The sequence below is a fragment of the Canis lupus genome, chromosome 4, assembly GCF_048164855.1.
Source record: "Canis lupus baileyi chromosome 4, mCanLup2.hap1, whole genome shotgun sequence".
Classification (NCBI taxonomy): Eukaryota; Metazoa; Chordata; class Mammalia; order Carnivora; family Canidae; genus Canis; species Canis lupus.
Window position 1 is genome coordinate 19,205,637 of NC_132841.1, and position 18,983 is coordinate 19,224,619.

At 33.5% G+C, this 18,983-nt stretch overlaps 1 protein-coding gene across 9 annotated transcripts in view; it reads right to left on the bottom strand.

Moving 5' to 3' along the window:
- The window catches only part of CTNNA3 (catenin alpha 3), a 1,664,912-nt gene that overhangs the window by 1,127,445 nt on the left and 518,484 nt on the right, over positions 1-18,983 (bottom strand). The gene's annotated exons all lie outside the window — the stretch shown is intronic.

The window sequence follows — 18,983 nt, forward strand, 5'->3', positions numbered from 1 at the left end:
AGTTGCTTTGGTAGTGTTCGGTATCCCTAACTCTTAACTTCCTTAAATATGTTTTATTTTCCTTAACAAACACATCTCTTTATAAGAATACCATTATTCCCAAAGGATTCTATTGTTTGTTTGTTGCCTGGAGCAGTTCCTTACTAATAATCCTCCAGAATGCACCTTGCATTAAGCTGAGCCAAAATAGGAAAAGTAAATTCAGTAACTAGTTCAAGGCATGGCTTTCTGATCTTCCCCACTTAGGAAAATAAATATTTTTTAATTTTAGAATTTAAGAGTATATTGATATTAATATGAAGAGAGTTCATCATGAATAATACTATTTTAATAAGTGCCAAGAATCTTAATATTCTTCTCCTAAAATACTCTTGTGGATTATGAAGAGTGTGCATTATGACAAAAGTGGCCATGAGTATCTCCAATACATGGAAATGTATATCATATACAATTATTTTTCAAAAATAAATTATATATACATTTTTACTCTAGATAGTTCTCTACAGTGTGGCCCATGATATATTGTAATAAATAAGCCTATGAAACCAAATTCATTAGACTACCACAATTTGTGCTATCCTATATACCTGAAACATCCTTAATGTGAATGCTTTAAATGTTATCTTTAATATGTTACCTATGTGGGGTCTATAATTAGTTAGTGACCATAAAATTATAAAAGCTCTTAAGTTTCTGAAGTTTCTTGACTATCCTTAATTCCTATTAAGAGGCAGCAAAATCAAATCTGGGAAACTCCAGTTGATTTACAAAGAAAATTAATGTGTTTTTCAATTCATGTGGCCCTGAATCTGTTAGGACTAGCATAAAACACTGATATTTATATTCCTGAGTGCAATAGGAACAGGATGGAATGGTAATGGCAATAATTGGACACTCTCCTGAAAGGCTTTGAGAAACACTATTAGATCCTCACCGGCTGGTTAGAAATTCCATGCTCATAGGGTGTAACGCTAGCTAAGAGACAAGGCTTTGATGGTATCCACCATTCCTTTTCAGGTTTATAACCCATCTATTTTCAAAAGGACTTGTGACAATTTATAGATTAAAACATCTGCATAATTAAACACTTTGAGCTAGTGATCATTAGGAGACAGGCTGTATTTTAGAATCGCTACTAAATTTCTCATAGCATATTAAATCTGCTATAAGTTCATTCCCCCATGAAATCTTGCTTTGAAAACATTTACTAAAATAGAAGGAGTATGAAAATGAGAAAAAGGGAACAAATAGGCTAAAAATTAAAGTTAATAGAAACTTACAATGACACAATTCTAAATAAAATGGCATAATTTATCAGTCCTTTGAATTATGAGAAATAAAAGTATATTCAATTTCTCCATCCATCAAAACACACCATAGTTGAATTTTATAGAAAAGTAAGCAGGCAATAGTAAGTTTTAGCACCCTCAATAAACCACAGGGAGATTAATACATTATTCTCATTATTTTACTCTTCTTCATGTCTGTGTCTTTTTTTTTCCTTTTATCCACCTCTCATTTGAGTGATATATGATAGTACATATGTGCTTGTCATAATGACAAAAAGTGACAAGACTTGGAGAGTAAAAGCTTATATTAATTTATCTTATGAATATGAATTGTCCAATTATAACACATTATATAGCTCTATTAGCTTACCAGAAAGTATAAGTAAAATTATATTTAACTCAGGACCAGATTTGACAATCAAACCTATATGGTGTAGCATCCTTTTTTCAATAACTTGAATATCCCAGAGCTTAAGAAATTTCATACAAGTTTTAAATCTTCCCTTGAAAAAATATCTTTTGATATTTTCATGAAAGCAGTTCTTTGCTTATGTTTGGATATTAGGGCTTCTATGAATCCCTTGAATAATCAAAGATTTGGCTTTATACGACTGTACATGTGGTATTCTATTAAAGATCTAGAAACTTGTTAATGAGACTTGCTAAAAAAATACTAAAATATCTCTTAAAATTATTTTTGTCCAACCAGTATGTGGTAGAAAGTTGTCCACTCGAGTGCATTGACATGTGGTTAGTGTAATGGATAGCAGGATAAAAAGAAAACCACCAGAGGACATTTCCATCTCTCCCCAGAATCACGATATCCCAAACAACACACCAATCTCAGGAACACCAATATAATTGTTTTAATATATGAAAAATATCAACATTATATTGATTAGGAAATTCCCAAATAGTAAGGTTCTTATCAAAGCAAACCCTGAAGCATTTAGGATTTAAGCTATTTCATTCTAGGGGGGAAATGTCATTTAAAAATAAGGGTAACAGTTAGTAATAGATTATATGCAAATCACTCCAGCATAGTATTTCAATCATTTCAGTATTTTTATCTCCCCCCAAAAAGTGTCAGAAATGAAGCATGAAAAGCTGTTAACTGAATCATTCACACATTGAAAAAATGTTGTTGTCAGTTTGTTCTTTCAATGGAAATAATGAACAACTGATTTATTTATAACTGTCAATTATGATAATATACCTTCATTTTCTACTCTTTCCAGTATATTATAGAAATTTTATAATTATCTTATTTCATACCCGATTTGAAATCATATGCTTCCATAAAAATTTCTTCTTTCCCAGGTTTTTCTTTAATTTCTTTTGGCTGCAGTGTGATTAAAATGTTTTAACTGATCTAGTTCCTTTGTCTTGTTTTCTCTTTCAATTTTCAGCCTTTTCTGCTAATAGAATTGATCCACACCTTACATTTATGCAACTAGAGACTAAAATCTGAATCTTAAGTAGATGCAGAATACATTTATATAAGCACTATAGAGTGAATCTTGTCAGCACTTATTTGATCAAGTTTGCCTCATTTTCTTTCTGAAATGAGGGGAAACAGAGCAGGTAAAGGTGATAGACCCCGGTTTGTACTTCAGGGAAGGAATTCTTGGCTTTAAGAATCAAGGCAAGAAGACATTTTATCCTATTTTCCAATATTTTTTAGAGTAGAAAGGAACATTTCCCTTAAATTTTCATCTCTAACCCTAAAATCAATTTTATCTTTCCTAGACATTCAGTTGTTTTGTTTTGTTTTAATTTTGCTGCATAACATGCTACATATACACTGAACTCTGCCCTTCACATGTAATAATGGTCCATATGAGAAAAAGCCTTTGGGGATATATGCTTCTACATTTTTTGGAACCATCATATCATGGAACACAATTTTTAAAAGAACACATGAGAATTTTATTTTAGAGCTAGATCCAGGAATAATTACCCCTGAAAAAGGGTTATCCCCAGTAATGCTAGAACCCTGTAACACATCCTAACTACATACATCTCAGCTCAGAAACTCTGAGCTGGGTTATACTTCATAGCATGGCAAACAGGTAAGCTTTCTTGTTGAGTGTCCTGGCTTTCTCTTTTCTTATTTATTTCCTCATATTGTTTAATTCTTATATTGTTCTTTTTATTTCATATGTCTTTTGTTATAAGAAGTTTCAAATTATTTGAGGGGAAGCAAAAATTATAAATAAGGAAGTAAACTAGAGTTGCTATTCTGGAAGCATTTTAGATTCATATTGCAATGGTAGTATAATTTGAACTTTGGAATGCTCCTTTTTTTTTTTCTTTCTAGACTTATCCCCATTTTCCACTAACCCATCACTGAGTAATCAAAATTAAGGATTTTCAGTTCCTTAATTTTCATCTTACTATAAACTGTTAAAAAAAATTACGAATCTACACACATACACAGCACACATCTTCTTTAATATACTGCTCTTCAGATATAAAGTTGCTAAGCAAAGTAGGACATATATTTAAAGATATTTTCCACTAGTAGAAACATTCTCAGGTGCAGTTTAAAGAGGCCAATAAAGTGTATTTTAAAATGAGCTAACTAGGGTTAAAAAGGAAGCTCTCAACATTTTTTTTTTGTTTTAAAGTATTTTCTTGGTGTAAACGAAAAGTCTATAGGTTGCCATTAAGTGGTTCTTGACATTTTCATAATATTGAGCTTTTCCTGGTTTTATTAACTCTTGAGTTAATCTAATTATAGGTTGTAGATCATAAATCATGATAACTATATTCAAACATTCATCTCTCCACCTTCCTAGATAGCCTAAACCCCTAATCCCAGTCCCAATTAAAGGAACAGTAGTTTTTCAAGTACAACCAACTTTATCTACACACAAATATTTTCAACGTGATTTCATGATACTATTTAAAGTGTATCTTTCCACTTAAACTCAGAGAATTTGGATAATAAGTAAATTAGATTCTGAAACTTAAAATGTTGGTTTTAGGTGCCATATTCAAAAATTATGAAATAAATATGAATAAAATCTCCAAAATTTATATTTAAAATGAATGCATTTTCATATTTTATACAAAATGTAATCATGATTAACTTCAGTCTGTAATCCCTAAAAATTCATGTGAAGAAAGGAAAACAAAAAATTTCACCCATAGCAGCATTTAAACACATTCACTTATAGCATTTCATGTGTATTTATGTAGTTATACTTTAGTCCAACAGCCAGATTTATAAAGCATGCAATAATGGCAAATTTAAAACATAATAACTCTCAATTGGCATGCAAATCCCACCTTAACTTCAATGTCCTAGAACCCATTACTCCTTAAAGTCAGAGAAAAGAGATCAGATATAAGAAAAGGAAAATCAAGAAAATGTATATTAAAATATTGCATTCTGTTCCCAATTATTATATAATTCCTATCTCACAACTTTCTTTGAAAATTAAAAAAAGAGCAAATGGGTATTGATACACTAGCTATATACATAACCAATACACTTAACAAGTTAAATTTCTAGAATATAAGACCTCTCCATTCAGTTTTGAATTAAACATAGACAAGGTTCTGAATTACATTTCAATTCTGTTTAAAGAGTATAATCTTTGTAAAAACAAAGATGTCCTCTTCATAGGGTAAAATTAATTTATGAGCCTGTGCAATATAAAATTACAAATAAAAATCTTATTTAAGTGAATTAGTAAGACTAGTTCAGATAAAATATATGTATTCTAGAGTCTCTATAAATTTTTTCTTATTTTTCCAGATGTTTTGTTATAATATAAACATGCAATTGGAACTACATTACTACCAGTACATACATAAAGCTAGGTAAGAAATTTGGATTAATGGTTTTTAATTTTTTTCCAAATCCTAAATACTTAAAAATATCACACTATCAGTGACTCATCACAGGCACAGTTCTCAGTAGGGTGTGTGTGTGTGTGTGTGTGTGTGTGTGTGTGTTTTGGGGAAAGGAGGCCTTCAGTGGAGAGGGATATCACCTTCTATGCTTTTTCTTGGCTTTTCTTTGCTAAGAATCAACAATGAAGAGTGTACTTCAATTATTTCCTTTTAAAAAATCTCAGATTTTGGTTTGGGACTGAAGCTGAGTCTTCTGGAATATAATGCAGGTTTGGGTCAACCCCAATCAAAAAAGTCCCAAGGAGAGACCTAAGTCTGGGAAAATTTAAATGTGGGTATCCCTGAAATTACATTATATATCTAAGAAGCCTATAGTAACCTGCATTGGAGGATCTTGTGTCAGTTCAGAACCCCCATAATGACTCTTATCAAAAGCCCAGGTCATATTGGTGGGAGTTACTTCAGTCTGTACATACTATAGACTCCATCTTTAGCTCAATATTTAAGTAAATTAAAAAATATAACAAACCATCTATTTATGCTTCACCCAAAGGCCCCCTGAATGGAGGCAATTAATCTGACAAGAATATAAATGAGACAATTATGAACACTCAGGTGATCGTGATAGTGACCATGGAGAAAATAAGAGAGAAACAGATTCCCTAAGTATGCTGTAGATGTCATTTTTTTCAATAACAGATTTACACCTATACTTCTAAAGGATTGGATGATAGGAAACAGAGTTAGGGGGAGGAAGAAGCAAAAACTGTATTTTCGTGTCCTAGAAACAGAATGAGACTCTCTTTTAAGACAGAGCTGCTTTAAAAAAAAAAAAAAAAGAGCTGCTTTTAGTTGTTTCATAATAACAGTTCAACTGACACTTGCTAAGTCAAAATATTCAAATACCTGTAGGGAACTTTAGCAGCTTAGTCCTTTCTGCTTGCTTCTTTATATTATTTTTTAACTTACATTCCTACTCAGTATTGCTACGTGCCTCAATAGGTATTTGACAAAAAACTTAAAGCAGTTATCCATTTTTTAAAAATTTTTCTCCTACCATGTTAAAGAACAATGAACCAAATCCAACTAGATGAATCAACCATTCCCTAGGTATAACTCTTAGAGTTGTATTAATTTCGTTTGCTGCAGTAGTATAATAATTTACTATAAACGTCTTAAATTACAGCATTTGAATATGTGCCAGGAAATAATACTTTTCCCCAAAGCAGATGAATCATGAATCTGAAATACATAATGCGCCTTGAAGGTGCTTATAATTTTTCCTAAGAGTGACTTATCCACATGAGAGCATGTTGACTGTTTGATTTGAATGGTGACCTTCCAACAGTAATGAAGAGCATTTCAATGTTTTTGAAATGTTACTATTAAAAATAAATTTAAGTAGATATTTAAAGTAGATAAACACAAGTTTTTCTGATAATGCCTCCTGTAGAAGACAAAAAGGTTAGGGATCAATAGTAATAATATCTTTGGCTTCCTTCCTTGAGTTTATGTAGGACTCTTCTCATATGTAGACTCTTTTCCTTGTACTCTCCAAAATAGCTCAAATATCTATGAGAGAATTTGGTTGGATTTGAGAGTCTTAGAGCAAGTGATATTAAAGTTAATATAAAGGATACAAACACCCAATGTCATAGAAAAACTCAGTATTATTTACAATCAGTTCAAATAAATTTAATTATCCAAAAGCTTAACCACTTAGAAGTCAGGGTTGGAAAACAACATATATGCTTTATGATCTGATTTTCATGACTGATATAGATCCACAAGATAAAAGAAAAACTAAAAATCTTGTAAATAACTATAATTTAATATGCATGTATATATACATATTGTATTGTTATATATATTAGATTTTGCTAAATACATAGTGTGCTTCTAGATTTATTTACCCACTCAATACATATTTATTGAGAACTTAACTATATTCAAGTTACTGTTAGGGATTAAAAGAATTAGATTAGATACAGATGGTCTAAAAGAGGCTTAAAGAAGAACTCATGTCAAAAATTCAGAATAAATGAGACAGAAAATTTTAATTACCCATAGTGGAAAACAATAATAATAAAAGCCTAAGCCAGATTGCAGTGGAATGAACAACAGAGTAAAAAGCAGAACCCTGCTTTTGATCAGCTCTGATCAGTGTGACCTTCATTCATCAAGGTCAATTCATCTTTTGGGCTTCTGCTTATCTGAAAAATGAGGGAAATTTAACCATGTGAACTTCAGAGTCCTTTCTAGCTCCAACATTAGATAAAACTCTACTCTATAAGCTTGATTTAAACCAGAAGGTGCAAACCTCATTCTTCACTTGTAATGGCTTCACTGATGAATTGCAATGTCAGCTAAAATGAATTCCATCTCCTTTTCCCTTTCCTGGCTCCAATTTGATAAAATAGCATTGAGGCATTGGGACTCACAAAAAGATAAAACTGTATCCAAAACAATGATACTGGGATTATAGAATTATAGAATTATGGCTTCCACACCCTAACATTTTGAAAATAGCTGATGAAGACAAACAATTAAAAGAAGAATTAGACAAGCAGAATTTGAGTGAAAACTGGGAGACAACAGTATAAGACTATTTTCTTGTTTGAACTTTTAAAAAATGAATGCCTGGTGATACTTCATTCATATTTTTTTTAATGTGGAAATTCAATTATGGAGCCATGGCAACCAAAGGAGAAAAGGTAAAGTTTTATCATTAATTTGAAAATGTCTTGATTTGAAAAAAGTTTGGTAGTAAAATCAAGGTTAAATGAAATATCATGAAGCTCTGCAATTAGGTTAATAATGAGGTGCCTCAGGGATCAGTGCTAGCACAGGTGTTCAATATATTTATTAATGACTTAGAAGAGTTGTGAATAATATAGAAGCACATTTGGGTAACTTCAAAGATATTTATAGCAATCAAAATGGGTGAATCACTGCTTGTCTTGACCCATTCAAGAGCAATCATTTAACATATTACAGCAAATAATCAACAAGAGCAAATCAATGTGAAGTGGATGGAATCACCCAAGTTTTCTTAATATGCTAACAGCTACTGAAATAATTATTGCATTTCAGGCAAGAGTGAGTAGATCTAAGAAGACATCTGTCCAGTAAACAGCTCTTCATGAAAAAAGGATATGCAAATAGGCTGGAATAAAGGATAATGCAAGAGGATAATGCAAGAGAATATTTGTTTAAATTGATAAGTATTGCTGAAAATTTTTACACATCAGAACCTTGTTCTAGTGAATGACACATTGAGAAAGGGACTACACCCTGGGACTATCTGGTGTTTTATCTGGCAATATTATAAATGGTTTTTCATTATCATCCAAACCTCTCTGCCCATTCACTAGACTTCCCAGATGCCTCTTAGGTAGGAATGAAGTTTATAAGGGCATCCCCTTCCCACCTCCACTTTGCTCTATTCTAAGGGATTGCACTGACATTAACCCTGATGCATTAATCTTCCAAAGATCTCAAGGCTGTAGAGAAATTAAATAGGATTCCTTTTCACAAGGAAGCACAAAACCATTCAATAATAGCATGAATTATCTTAAATTCTCCCCACTACTCTGAGGTTATTTAATTATCATATGCATACCTGGAAATCTGAAATAGTTTCAATTATAATTCACTAATTCAAAAATATTTTGAGTTCCTATTTTATCTAAGGCATAGCAGGAATAAAAAGAATGAAAAGAACTAACAAAATATGGAGCTTGCCCTAACAGAATTTAGAAAGCCATGTCACCCCCACTCATGAACTAATAAGCATTTCTGAATCCTGGTCCATATCAAACACATATAAATATGTAATTTCATAATAAGTTTGAAGTATATTTAAAAATTTGTTTAAAGATTTTATTCATTTACTCATGAGACACACACACACACACACACACAGAGAAAGAGAGAAGCTGAGACACAGGTGAGGGAGAAGCAGGCTCCATGCAAGGAGCCCAATGTGGGATTTGATCCCGGGACTCCAGGATTACGCCCTCGGCCAAAGGCAGGGGCTAAACCGCTGAGTTGCCCAGGGATCCCCTGAAGTATATTAAAATTAATATGAATCAGAACTGTTTCTGTAGGAACATATAATAACATTTTTAAGGCCAAATAACCATTTTATGCTACCACTTATTTTTTCTACCAGGGGGAAAATATGTTGACTCATGGTATGAACTTTCTCATTTGAAGCCTAACTTAGATATTCCTCCAAATTTCAGAGAAAAAGAAAAGATTTCTATCTATTTGGGACTAAGTTGGCAGGCCAAAGTAATAAGAGTGAAGCCAAATAGGAATGCAAACATTACATTGTATCTAACTCAGCTCTACAAAATAACCCATCAGTAAATCCATTGACAGTATGGAGATATATGAGAAGCACCGAGAGTGAGATTTTTTTTTAATTTGGTCAAGTATCTTTACTCTGTACATGCCCAGTGGAAATTTCAGATGTAAACATCTAAAATAATACATCCAAAGTCTCACAAGCATTTCATAGACTCCCAGAATCCAAAGTTAATTGGGACCTTAAACTTTATTGCTTGAGCCATAAATTTTCTCTATACCATCTGACAGATACCACCAGAGATTTTTTAAAAACTCATTACTAAAACAAAGACTCATGCTAAAGGTAAACTTTAGATAATTAAGTACCCTATGAACCTTTGTTAGAGCCTCAAACATATTTATTAGTGATTTTTACTAAAAGGTTTGAAATTATCTGACAAATAAAACACAATTTGGAGAATAATTAACATATAAGAAGTGTAACAGTTCTGTTAATTTTTCCTTTTAGATCTTTCAGTAGCTGTGGGTTATTCTGCAGTGTGATTTAAGTATAATTTTACCAAGAGAAAATAAATAGTGAATGAGAGTTCATTAGCAGGTGGTCAAGTGTAAATACTATATCAATCACATTGGTATTTTTAAGCATCAGCAAATTTAATTTCTCTAGAGGATTAAGCTCATACTTTAAGATATGTAGTATAACATATTTATTTTTTAAAAAACATTCCAGCATGTGTCTTGATTATAAATACTAAAAGTAATTCCCATTAGATTTCCTAGGTAGACAGAAAATAATGATGTCCCTAGTGCAAATCAGAGCATTTAAAAACAACCAAACAGTGTTTCTAAAAATAAGAATATTTCATATCTTTGCCCTAGATAAAGAGATCTATCATGATAAAACTAAAAAATCTGAATCAGGCCTAAAAATATGAAGCAGCACAGGAGAGGAATCCAGAGTTTTGTAGAAACTTTTTACGCAGAGAAACCAGATCTGCTTTTTTGCTCAAAATTGAATCCATAATGACTAAATTCCATGGCCCTTCACTCAATTCCAGTTTTTAAATGTTAGCCAATTAATACGAAATTATTTTTCTACTTGTATAGCCTGTTGTGTATATTTCTATCCTAAATCAAGTGAACAACTCAAGTTAGGTTGAGCAAACTTTGTTGTTGTTTTTAAAGATTTTATTTATTTATCTGAGAGAGAGTGTGAAAGAGAGAGCATGAGTGGGGTAAGGGGTAGAGAGAAAAACAGACTCTCTGCTGAGCAGGAAGCCTGATGCAGGGCTCCATCCCAGGACTCTGGGATCATGACCCAAGCCAAAGACAAATGCTTAAGCAACTGAGCTACCCAGGAACCCCTGATCAAACGTTTTTATCATCCTATATTACACTAAAAATCATGTTATCAAGCCACACAGTATTAGACTCTACAAGTTTCACTCTGGTGAAGCAAGGTACACATACTGATTTCCATATTTATATAGACTCTTCAAGGTTGGGCAGCCCCGGTGGCTCAGCGGTTTAGTGCCACCTTCAGCCCAGGGCATGATCCTGGAGACCCGGGATCGAGTCCCACGTCGGGCTCCCGGTGCATGGAGCCTGCTTCTCCCTCTGCCTGTGTCTCTGCCTCTCTCTCTCTCTCTCTCTCTCTCTCTCTCTGTGTCTCATGAATAAATAAATAAAATCTTAAAAAAAAAAAAAGACTCTTCAAGGTCAAACAGCCGCAAGTAGCAAGTTAAGAGGAAGAAGCATACCTTGAATGAGTATTCATACTCTTCTGTACCATGGCTTCTAGTACTCTGTACTTCACTGGAAGTTATACGGCATTTGAAAATCCTCTGAAACTGAAAGAAATTTCTGATGCTTCAATGGAGCAGTCAAGAAAATTGAGCACTATATCAAGAGAATAGTAGGCTCGAGATTTCTGGGCACCCTCTGCATGACAATAAGAGTTACAAAAGAGAAAGGAGAACAAAAAGATTCCATCTACCACATATATATTGTTTATTGACCATTCTCTTGATGAATACGATGGGAACATACAGGCTGATGAGATTCCTTTACTGTAAAAAGAAAAGTTATCCTTGTTTTATAATGTACATCATAACTCTTTTCTAAAGACAGGGACCTATTTTAGTTGTTATTCAACTACATAGAGAAAGAACTGGTGTTGGATGTGTTGAGTCACAATATTACACCCTTGAGGTATAAATGAAGCACACTTATTGCTGGTAGTTACTAGTTGCTAGATTTCAAATAGGGACCAGGATTTTAAATACTTCAGAAAGAATTTTTCTCAAGGTCTCTACTGTCACTGTATCTCTTTCAATTTTGCCACACCTACGATAATCCCTAAGCAAGATCCAAGATTCACACAAAAGCATTTCTTTGAATTCCTTAAACCTTCTTTGGTTCTCAATTTCTTAAACCAATGGTAGTTCACTAGAACTCTCCCTGGTCCATTCTGACATCAAGCTGCATTTTAAACCATTTTCTAATTATAGATTTTTTTTTAACAACCAATGAAATTTTAGTTAGTCTTGTCAACAGTGCCCCAGTGTAGGCACTGTTGTAATTACCAGCTTTCTAAGTAGTGTGTGAAAAGCACAGACATTCTGAGCATGAACTCATCGACAGACACCAGAACAAATCGTAAGTAGAGACAACTTGATAGGAAATGAAAGGAGTCAAACTTTAAACAGTGACCACAGAGTATTCAGTGCATAGGTTTCGGCAATGGCATCTAAAAAGACTGTTAGCTCCAAAGTACCTCTTCCACAAATCATGGAACCTGAAATTCCTAAACATTTGATTCATTCCTCTAAATTCTTGCAATAAAATTTTAGTCAAAAGTATCATATTTAGAACAGAAAGTACTTACAGAGTAGTTTATAATAACTTATTACCTATGTCTGATGGTGCTAGTCACAGTATAAGTTCCAATAAAACAGAACGATCTAAGAAGTCAAAGTGTCCAGAGACTCAGGCTGATGCTGTGTATGAAAAAAATCAAGACAACTGCTAATGTCAATTGACCATCAGCCTCAATGTCTACAAAATAGGGAGTTGTGAGGACTCAGATGAATGAAAGAGAAGTTTTCTCATCTAACAGGGGCAACTACCACTGAGCTCCAGAGGACTTTTGCCAAACAGGGATATTGGTCCACATCTTCCACTTTCTCTAGAGAAACCAAAATTGGAAATTTTGTGGGAAATTTCTAATTTTTAAGTGTTAGACATTAATTCAATTTCTTTGTATAATATCCTGTAGATCAATACTGTTCAGGGCAAATCAAGTGTAGCTGAAGGACAGACTTGGCCATTTCTCATCTAGAGCATGGAGAAGGAAAAAGAAGGTCCCAGTAGGTCAAGGGTGGGTTCTAGGCTGTCAGTTGAAGAGACCACGTAAGGGGTCTAGATAGCATCCCTTCCTAGGAGAAAATATAGTCATGCAGAGTCTATATATAAAAACCAAACTACAGTAAGCTATACTTGTTATGGACAAGTATATATCCCTTTTTAGAAAGTATACACTATTTGGATAACGTTTTTAAAAAATATTTTTTATTTTACCCTGTTTTGTGCAAGAAAGGATGCAAGATAACATAAAATTTTCAATGGGATGAAATTAAAAGTAAACTATGAAAGAAAGACCTAGAAGAAATGATAGTAGTAAAAACAAGATAAATTACACTAAATGCATGCTGAATATAGTCAAAAAGAATAAAAGTTTCATTAGTTGTTAATTTATAAAACTGATTACTATGTACATGGGGAGGGAGGAGGTTTTCATTATTTTGCAAAGTCAATTTACTTTTTTTCAGAATACAATTTGGTCTTCAATGTGGATGAATATATTTTGCTCATAACTAATAAAGTAATAAACACATGTCTGAATAAAGAAGTTTTTATATAATTTGTTTAGATTCTATGCTTTCTCAGTAAAAAAAAAAAAAAAAAAGTGGTATTGTTAAAGGTTATCTTTGTGAGCCAAAATAGAGAGCAGAACAGATCCCTTCCTACTTAGGATTTTAATACTCCCTTGGCTAAAAGGGAAAGATTTTTCAATAATAAGAAAAGGCACTATGAGTTACAGAAGCCTTGGTCTGATGAGGCTGTATACAGGATATATTACCAGTTCTATTCTAACCTAATGTGTCAGAACTGTACAGCTCTTTCAAAAAAGCTACATTAATAAAAAGTAAGCACTTCTATCAAGATAAATTGATTGTTGTTTGTTGTTATTCTAAAGGAGAGGAAAAAAATAGGGATGATGCATTATTAGTAGTGGTATGCATTAGTGTATTCCAGTCTAATTTCAACCCAAAATCCAGACCATTAAATACAATTTGGAAAGGCTCAGCTAAGAGTATCAGAGATATATAGCCCATATGTAATGAAAAAAAACACTTGTAAATCCGTGATGATGCATTCTGATGAACCAAGCACAGAAGCTGAAATTAACGAGGCAAAAAGCTCTGCCTCCTTACCCAATTTCCCTTAATAAAACTGGTGAGCTATAGTCACAGGGGCCAGATCTCTGCATTTAACTTTTTTAAAAATATTTTATTTATTTAGTCATGAGAGACACAGAAAGAGACACAACCAGAGGGAGGAGAAGCAGGCTCCATGCAGGGAGCCCAATGCAGGACCCAATCCCAGGACTCCGGGATCATGCCCTGAGCCAGAGGCAGACACTCAACTGCTGAGCCACCTAGGCTTCCCTGTATTTAACTTTTTAAACAAATATTTATAAGTATCTACTACTTGATAGATGCTAGTCCTACAAAAAAGAAAAAATCTCATTCCATGAACCTTCAGTTAATCCATGCCAACTCAAAGGGCTCTATTCTACACCGAGAATCAATTTACCACTGCAGCATGATGCAATTACAGGAACAGCTTCAGTTCATCAAAACTATTGTTTAACTTTATTTTTATGACACAAAAATATCCAGATTATCCAGATATCTGAACATAATTTCCTTAGCCCATCTCCACTTCTAAATCTACAACCTTACACAGTAAAAATCCACCTTTAAGTAACACCTTAGAGCATTGCAAAATGTTCAACTATAAAGGGTAAAACAAATTTTCAAAGGGTGATCTACTTATTGAGAAAGAAATACAACATATATACTTCAAAAAGATCTTCAATGGCAAGGAAGGAAAGTAAAAATTGTGTGCTTTGTGGTCTCCAATTAATCAGATCATTTAATTCATTAGAATAGTTTCTTCTTTTTTCCTCTAGTATTTCAGTTAAATGTTTCAAGGTATATCATAAATATTCCATTTTAAGGGTGGCAATTAGCCCCGAGGACAAAAATAGAGGAGCTTAGATCAACTTTGCTATCAATTACATGCACGTACATACATATAAATATATACACGTGTGTGTGTGTGTGTGTGTGTGTGTGTGTGTGTTTTCATCCTTGGGATCACATCTCTAGAACTGAGAAAGTATATATTGCTCTCATATCTCTAAAATATAGATTTTCAAACCGCTGACATCAAACCAGCATCACCTAAGAACTTGCTAGAAGTGCAAATTCTCAGGCCTAACCCCAGACATACTGCATCAGAAACTCTAACAACAGAGCCCAAAAGTCTGTGTTTCTGCATGGAGGAGAGTCTAATGAGAATCAATGCTCCAAAAGCAAAGAGTGATACTATATAAAATGATCATACTTCCAGTGATAAGGGGTTTAAGTTATAATTTGTAGAATTATTAGTTACAATTCCAAAATTGATACAATGTTTTAAATTAGAAGTTATTAAGTGCTATCCAAGCTCATGGCCACTCCTACACTTAAGATTTATGATAGCCAGTCTTTTCTCTATCTCTCCCTGTCTCTCTGTCTCTCTCTGTGTAATCTGCAAATGAATGTAGAATACATGTAAACACATTTTATCCCCAATTAAGAAAAAAAACCTCCATTTGGGGAAATAATACAAAAATCCATTTCTAAGTTATATTTCTCACATGGAGAATAACCAATTAGTAACCGATGTCCTTTCCAAATATTTTTAGTGTCCCTAAAGCCAGTATATCATGGAATAAACTTATACCATTCCTCAAACTTATATCTACAAACGTTAAACTTCTATTGCTTGACTATAAGACTTTTTTCTAATGTCAATATCTTGGCTTAGAAAAGATTATGGGGAAAGATTAACCAAAGTAAATCAAAACATCTAGAGCAGAGTTGAATTGTAAACACAGGTAACTTCTATAATGTCAATTATGTAAGTTGAAAAATAAAACAGCAAAAGTGTTAAAGATTTTGTCTACCAAAATGTATAGTCTGGATAGAATGGAAAATGGGAAATGCTAATCTATTCTGCCCTCAAGAGCTCAGAGGTTCCCAGCCAGCCCAGTATAGGAGCAACTAGTTTTGTTGAGGGTGATTATGGAATTCAAAGAGGTGTATTTTCACATAATATGACCCTTGAAAGTAAAGACAGGTACTTCTGATGCTTAACCAGAGAAATGCTGGAAGAAAACCTGCCTATGCTGAACCTACCGAGACATACTATGTTGGTCTCCAATACATCCTTTTGTAAGAGTAATTTTAAATATATTTGATTTTTCTTTTCTGCTAACTTTGGAATCCAACCTCTGAGCTTTTCCATAGACCAGTAAAATCATGCAATGCCATTCACAGCTAACATAAACAAGTGGTCTTTTGTAGCAAGGGATATAATATTAAAAAGAGAGAGAGAGAAGAAATACTACTTTTATTTTGTATCTTTCATGAGAATTTAAATCTAGGAAAGAATCTCTGACATGGTTATAGAATGACAGATGAACTGTACAAAAGGAAAACAGACAAAATCATTTGTAAAAATACAGGAATTATAATTATTACTGTTTCCTTTCAAAGATAATCTTCATGCCAGCAAATTATGCAACATGTCTTAATCATTGGACTAATACATGCTAAGTAAACAGTACACACAATCTGAGTGACTGCCTGCAGACCAAACCTCCCAACCAGGTCTATATACCTTGGGGTGAATTCATCTTGGTCAATGAATGGTTAACAGTGAAACACTCTAGGCCTTGCTGGATGGTTGAGCTAGACAGGTGTTGTGGGAAGCCAGATAATGACAAACAAGTAAATTGGGAAGCCAGTCATGCTCTGTTTGGGGATTTTCTGTCTTTATTTTTGCTTTTTCTTCTATGAGGGAGTGAAAGCCTCTTTAGTAAAATTCTCCACTGGATTACATCAGTGCTCTTGACACGACTACAGCATATATTTTTTGCCTAACAATTCAAGCCCCAAAAAACTAGATGTTCATTTCTATTTATTTCTTTACTGACTCACAAGATAACAAATAATTATCATCTTCCTTTATTTTGATGTGTTTTATGTTTGCATTTAGATTTAACTAATTATAAATATACATTAGGTACATTCATTAACTTGCTATATAATGCATATTTAATGAAAATGAAAATAATAATTCAGTACATAAATAATACAAGGGCTTCCAAAGCTTGTGCTTTACTGAAGAGAGAACCAGACTTGTGTTCCACCAACCATCTCCACTTATGTAAAATAAGCATAATCATCCAGGATTTAAGATCCATGTCCTAAGTATTCATTACCTTCTCTGATGCTGACTTCACAGTAGGATGAGAGAGAGTGGGAATATCCACTCTTTCCAGGAAAAGACTACTCCCAAAGTCAAGGATGCAGTCTGATCCTTTGTAACCCCCACAAAACAGTTGGACCTCAGATCACTCCCTAACATCTGAGTCTCAACACTGGCAATATACTTGGGAATAACATTGTGTGAGGAGCATCGAGAGTCCTGCCCAGATGTAACTGTACCAAGCTCAGTCCAGTTTCTTTTCAATCTCTCCTCAGAACCTAATCTCATCCATTCTCACCTTTCATATTACATCTATAAAAAGATAATAAGCATTTCCTTCACCTTCTGACTTAGAGTTAGTATTACCAAGTCAGTAGGAAAGAACTTGAGACTTTGATCAGATTGTTTACAATTCTATGTATGCACATATATATTTAGGTACATTAGAAAGAGCTTGGGTTGAGTTATTTGCATTCATCACCCACGTTACTATTGTTCATGCTTTTCTTCCTATGTGCTCAAGCTAGCAAATGAGACTACCAGTTGCTCAAGCTCAAACTCAAACTTTGAGAATTATTTTATCTCCTCTTCTTCCTCATCCATATATCTTATGGATCTCCAAGTCTTCTAAAATCCAGATTTGACTTTGTGATTACTAATTTTATGCGTCAATTTGCCTGGGTCACAGGGTGCCCATATATTTGTATGCTTGAACAAATATTATTCTGAGTGTATCTGTGAGATTGTTTTTAGATGAGGTTAACATTGAAATCTACTGAGTAAAGCAGATTGCCCTCTCTAATGTGAGTGGGTCTCATCCAGTCAGGTGAAGACCTGAAAAGAACAAAAAGGTTGACCCTCCTACAAACAAGAGTGAATTATTGCATGTTGGCCTTTGAACTGGGACATCAGATTGTTTTCTACCTTCAGACTCTCACGGAAACATCAGCTCTTTCTGGATCTCAAGACTGCCAGCCTTTGATCTGAAACTATACCATCAGCTCTTCTGACTCTCAGGTCTTCAGAGTCAGACTAGTAGAACTAAATCATCAACTCCTTTGTGTCTCTAGTTTGTCAACTCACTCTGCAGATCTTAAGACTTGTCGGTCACCATAATTGTGCAATCCAATTCCTTCTAATAAAATTCATTGTCTCTCTTTCTTGCTCTCCTTCTTGATCTCTCACTCCCCCTCCCCTGTATGAATATATATATGTATATGTGTGTATAAATATATATGATTATATATATATATATATATATATATATATATATATATATACATCCTATTCATTTTGTTCCTTTGGAGAACTCTAATACAAACATCTTAAACCTCTCTACTCAGCTTTTCAATCATTTCACAATGGTCAGGTTCAAGTGAACATCATCTCTTACTCTGACCTATAACAGCTTCTTAAATGGTTTTTCAACATCTGTTCTGACCTCATTATAATACTATATGTTTGCTATATGTAGAAACCTGAATATTGTGGGTCCTATCTGATATCACAAAGTCACAAAAGAGATAATCAACTGAGTAGTCTTCATTCATCTGCAATATATTTATCTTCGTAAGGCTTATTTCTGTCTATGATACATATATCTTGCTTCTAGGTTTCAATAGATATGTCACCATATGGAGTATCCTCAAGTATCTGGCAGAAAAGAAAATAGGTTCTAAGATTTATTTAAGTATTCTTTCAAAGGTAGGAATCAGTCATAAATGCTTAATATTTATGTAGGAGGAAAAAGAGATTATTCAGAAAGGATGCATGGTTTTCCCATAATCAAATCCTTCATTGAAAGCCCCATTTTATTCCTACCTTTAAAAATAATTCACTTCAGGGGTGTCTGGGTGGCTTAGTTGGTTAGGCATCTGTCTTTGGCTCAGGTCATGATCTCAGGGCCCTGGC